Source organism: Schistocerca cancellata, chromosome 1 (genome assembly GCF_023864275.1).
Source record: "Schistocerca cancellata isolate TAMUIC-IGC-003103 chromosome 1, iqSchCanc2.1, whole genome shotgun sequence".
NCBI classification, from domain to species: Eukaryota; Metazoa; Arthropoda; class Insecta; order Orthoptera; family Acrididae; genus Schistocerca; species Schistocerca cancellata.
The window spans coordinates 330,711,507-330,717,506 of NC_064626.1; the positions used below are offsets into that span (position 1 = coordinate 330,711,507).

Here is a 6,000-nt window from a genome sequence, read left to right on the forward strand (position 1 = left end):
AAATTTATGGCCAACGTTGCGTCCCAATAGTGAAACATGATGGGGGTTCGGTGATGATATGGGCAGCCATATTGTGGTATTTCATGGGACTCAACACTATTCTGCAAGGTCATTTACTGCCAAGGGTTATTTGATCATTTTGACTAATCACGCGCCTCCCATGGTACAATGTTTGGTCCACAGTGGACCAGTTCATTCTGCTACCATCGTCGAGGACTTGTTTGTAGAGACGAGGGTGGACTTTCGCATCTCGCCTGGCAACCGCGGTCACGTGATCGCACTGTTATCATCCTATGTGGTTTACTCTCAAGAGAAAGTGATAGCTATCCACCTACATCATCGCTGACTCCACTTGTAACTATTGTGCTGGAAGAAAGAATGGTATAAGATTCGATTCCCAGACGAATGGGTGATGTTTTAAATACAGTGGTTTCCCTGCACCATATTTCGCCATAGAAATGTGCATTGGTGTTTTCTCCATCCCCTGTATTGTCGTGCCTACAGTGGTGCATATCTTCCTTTATGTTTACACTGCAAAATTCAGAGCCAATTCACAGATTGTCCTATTATCACATCTGGAAAACCGGAGATCTCACAATATTGTGTACAACAGCTAATTCATCGAATGTGAGCTAATTGCTCACTGAAGGAAAACCTAACGACTTAAACGGTTTATTAGAAATAAGCTACATTAACTTTCTTCATCTGTATGGAAATGAAAACTAGTTAACTGATATACTTTCATTCAAAGCATAAAATAACATTCTCAAGCCAGTTAACAAGATTTGCAGCGACGATGGTGACTGTTTCTATATCTTGTGCTGTATGTGGTTGCTTTCATTTATTGACTAATTTAAGGCTTTGTTTTCGGTTTCAGATATTGCAAAGTTGCCGTAACTACCCGAGTGTAGGCAGTGATGGACTAAGGCGATCTTGTCCAGCGACATTTGAAGGAACATGAAAACAAAGAGCACAAAATGTATTTAGAAGATATCTTGCTCTCACAACGATTTGTGAAACAAAGGTTTCCTCGCAGCAGCAATGCATGTGTGAACTTAGTGGGCGACAAGTTCTGTGTGATAAATTCAGTGCACTAACCGCCGGTGGACCAATGCTGCGACAGATGATGAAGAAATAATATAGATAACAGACGTGTAAAAAGAAAATCTTGCTTCATTTATATTACAAAACTGTGATTTAGTTGCTACACATTATGAGCTAAGAAATAAAATGAAATTATATCATGACTCGTTGCCGTCAGTTAGTGGAAAAAATGGCTTAATGTTCACATAGCTTCCTCAACTAACTACGCCAGAATTTCAAAATTGCTGTTCGTTGTCGTATTTCTAGCTTTCTGTAAAACTAAATTTGTGCTTGCAGAAAGATAATTTATTTCACAGATATAGTATTTTCTAGGGACACGTCAAGATGGACCTTGCTTCCTCGGTATGTAGTGAAATCATCTTTAAAGCTTACTCTGATATTTTGCAGTGCATAGTAATTGTAATAATCTTTTCTCCGGAGAAATCGAATATTTGTGATTTTGACATTTGCTTTCCTGATACAAATGCAGAAGATTCATTTTTGCAGGCCCATTATTGTGTTGCATTTGACCTAGTCGTCTTCTTTGAGTGTATGAAACGCGCTAACAGCAACTTCCTCAGAAGTATGTGAAACATCCAAATGTTTAATAACCACTCAATTTATTTTCGAAACAGAAATTCTGAGAAGATTCAAAGTTCAAATTATCGTTACACAAGCCATTCTGACCAAGAATAAAGCCTGAATTAATCTTTTTTTCCACTTTTACTTCGTAGCAAACTACGATTTCAGCTTTCTATTTTGTCACTTCCAATCTAAGTGCATTCTGTCTGGCTATTTTCGGTAAACTATAGGGCTTTCACCTACAATTCTATCCTTCATAAGTAAGGTGGTTGTGCCCTAAAATGGTCTACCTAATGTTAACTGATTTTGTAATTTTTTGAAGATATGGAAAATGCTTTTAGTTCATTACAAACTAACTCAAGTCAATTGAGCACATAATAATAATTTTTGAAGTAATTAAAACGATTAGTTAAAACATAATAACAGATTTTCCAAAAAGTTCATCTATTCATTTTTTGAGCATGTCGTGTACTCCCAATGGCCTAACCAACTCCCTTTAGTAACACAGATATAAAACACAAAACACCGATTACATATCATGGTTTACAATATGTACTGGATGTAATATGCACATTTTTTCACCAACTGTTCTTTTTCTCCTAGCAGAGTAATGTTTTTATGGCTGTATTGATGCAAATTTATGTTAACCAGCAACTTCTGAGCACATATTGTTAAACTTGGATTATTTTTTCTTTTCCTTACTTAATCTATCCATTTTTCACTCGTTACTTCCCACAGCTGACTGAATGTTCAATAGTGCTGTTCCATTTGTTTACAAAATCATATTTGCTATAAGACAGTGTCTTATTCATTCCAGGTTTCCCAATGGACGTGTCGGTTATTTTCCTCTTTGCAAATGAGAGTAGCTCCAACATTATAATCACTCTCCTAATAAATTACGGCTTCGTCTAGTCACTCATGCTTAATGGCAGCGTACGAACTCCTCTTCGATTTCTATTTGATGCTTACAGGCTTATAAAGCTCCATAACTGAATCATGTTGAAGTTTGTATTGGTTCTGATACCAGAGCTGACACAATCAGAGGTCCTGAAGCGTCATGATATTTCAGAAGGTGCAATTGATGTACATGCAGTGTCAAGAACAGTAGTAAGACCAAATGGAAACAGTCGTTTTGCCTTAAACCCAGACTTTATGTTAAAGCTTGTCATAGCTTTCGCCCAAACGTTGGTGAAGATTTTTACCGAAGTTTTGGCTAGTTAGTGTTTTCGCACCATGATGGTGGCTGTAAATCATCACCTCACGAAACCAGTGATGTTCAGAGGACCTACCCAACCGCTGCAGCATTTCACAGTAGTCTCCACAGTGTCATAACCCAAGCGGTTTCCAGTTCATCAAAAAATTTGTTCATGTGATGCCCAAAATGGTCTGACTTTAATCCAAATTGGCATCATTTCCCATCCAAATTAATCTTTCGCCAAAATAGCCTTTTCAAAAAATTCTACAGTCGTCTAAAACAGATTTAATGTTTGAATAATGGTTTCCGAAAACGATTTTGCTTATCTTCTGAAATCTAAGTGGATTTATCTTTAGGAGTTCCTAGTGTAGTTACAATGTTAGGATCCAGAATTTCTTTTGCCTATTTGTGCCTTCTCGTAAGAAGATGATTATGATTTTCTGCAAAATTTGTAAACAGACCTTGTGATTTTAGCTGTTAGATGAAACCCCACTTTTTCTAACCTTCCATTTCTAGAACAACATTCACCATTTTGTAGTTTAGTATGAATCAACTTTTGTCTCAGTGTAACTTTTGTTTTGCAATCAGATTTAATATATTTAAAAACAGTCCTCGTGGTCCACGAAATTCCTTTTCGTCTTCATAATAAGACATCAGATTCTTCGTCGTAACTTCTAATGCTACCTTGCCACACTACTCTCGTTTCTTAGTAGATTCTGAGCTCCTGTGTGAATCTTTTAAAAAATCCTTTAATGTACACGCAATATGGCCTATCTTTACATGATAGCTCCCTTTACATGGAAATAATTGTCCACAAAATGGTACATTAATTTTTATGGAAATTTACTACATGTCTCAGAACTATACATTGTAAGTATTAATATCAGTACCATACTTATAAAAGTATTTCGGCAAATAACTAACAGAAGAATGTTTGTGGCAAAAAATTGCAACTCAAGAGCGAAATTTGACATGTAAGAATTCAATGGCTTTGCGTAAACAGGTCACAACAAGTGCACGATTCCTAACATGCAGAGATCGTTGCGGTAGCCGGCAGAAACAAACTGTGCTGCAAAATTTTGGATTCTTATCACAGTTCCTAGAAGCAGCTATTAGACCATATTGACTCTTAGGCCGTGTGGGGTAAAATATCTTTAATTCTTTTTCATCGGTATAAACCAGAGCATGCAATTCTCAACGCATATTGAGATCCGTTTATATGTTATTATCTTTCTGTTATTATCTTATTAATGTTTAAATGACCGTTATGTGTGGCATGTTTCGATGACTGTATAGGATGGTTCCTTTTGTAACACATTTTACCCACTCTTTTGTTTTATACTACAGCTCTAATCAACGCATTATTTGTATATAGAAGCTCCAGCAGGACCTCACACAGGAGCAGTTTAAGTGCTGCTTTTTTATCGGAGCTTAAATCTGAATAATAATAATAAATTTAGTCCATAGTTCACATAATCAATTGGCATATAGGACAGTTAGCCTGGACATGTTCTGTTTGGCAGTGGCCTCTCCATTAGGCAGTTGTGAAACTGGTTATCTGTAATGCTAGACAAAGCCCACCCCCTCTTTGTCTAACATGCTAGCACTCTGGTGCGTGCACTTATATTAAGGCTTGTTAACTGGCACTATAACGATTCTGTACATTCGTCTACTAAATACACAGTTTCACCCTGCGTGCTATAGTGCAGGCATGTCAGGCATCGCTACCCAGCCGTCTAACATTATCTTCATAGAAGCAGCTTCTCTATTACAGCAGTACATGAGGCACTTCAGTTTTATATGTACATGACGAAGTTGGTACGGCACATCATTGTAAGTTTACCGTTTTTAGATATGCTGACATAATATGATTAGCAATCACGCGAAGTGTTTGCACTATGGTATTATAATTTAATGTGAAAAAGTCAATATGTTGATAAACTTTAATTGGAAAAGCATGATACAGTATATAACCCACAATGAATTCAGTTTACGAAGCACAGTTAAAGAATCAGACGTTAGTCAGACAGAGCTGCAGAGGAAACTATAAGACTGGAATATGTAGCCGAAATTGTTGAAAAAATAGTGTAGTTAGCGCATGATAAATAAAAACCATTCATGACGGACGAATTTTATAGTTCGAACATTAATAACTGCTTACAATAAGTTACATATATTCTCTCCGCAGAAATCGTACAGACCTTTTACAACGCCTGAGCGCCCATCAAATAGCTCAAAATATTTTCACCTATGATTCAATAATCAAAATCTCTTATTGTTAGAAGCATTCTCGTTAGTTTCTGTGTTCCTAGCCAGTAAGATATTAGTTATAGTAACTGCGTTCGCTAAAAAGACATTGGTTTTGGAGTATGTATGAAGAGCAGAGAAACCGCCCTAATGAATTAACATGAAAACAGTACTGATGTACATGTTTGGTAAGAATTATCATATATAATACACCGACAAAGCGTAAAGATTAATCTGTTGACGATTAGCAGGTGAATTCGTGAATCTAACCCGGCTAAGTCTATGAACTGATGCTCCGGATAATGACGAATGAAAGTATTTTTTTCTCTTTTGGCAGGTGTTTGAGATATATATACAAGTAGGAACCTTAAACAGTTTTTAGTGTTTCGCAAACGTCATCGGTTCAATGGATCAATGGTTCACTGGGTATCATAGCCGACACGTTCACATCAACAGCGAACAACAGTGGAGTAGCTTGTCATAGTTAAGGAGCGTTTCCATACCAGAACATAGTTACTTGCCCATGTTTAGCCAACTTCAGTGATAGCGAAAATCTTAACTATATAGCTTATAAGAACAAATAATGAACGCGCTGTCGAACGAAGGCCACTGTATTAATGAATATTTAACTATATTATTCACGTCAAAACATTAGGAATTAGAGAAACAGGGATGATGTCTGATCAAAGCATACTTCTGTTTGTGAACTTTTATAATTTTTTGAAGTTCACAGAGACCACACATCACCAACCTGATATGAGATGAACGCTTCAATACACAATCCAAGTAAAAATCATGTAAAAAGAAGAAAATCAGTCAACCTGCTACGTCTTGCTAAAAATGCTGTTCTCATCATGACATCGAATAGATAGGGTTTGAATACGTTCCTTATT

At 36.7% G+C, this 6,000-nt stretch overlaps 1 protein-coding gene across 1 annotated transcript in view; it reads left to right on the plus strand.

The window, feature by feature from the left end:
• Positions 1 to 1,241, plus strand: part of LOC126161302 (uncharacterized) — an 83,616-nt gene extending 82,375 nt beyond the window's left edge. Inside the window, exon 4 of the mRNA XM_049917053.1 lies at positions 878 to 1,241. The gene's annotated coding sequence lies outside the window, so the exon portion shown is untranslated. The remainder of the gene's footprint in view (positions 1 to 877) is intronic.
• Positions 1,242 to 6,000: the final 4,759 nt, after the last annotated feature.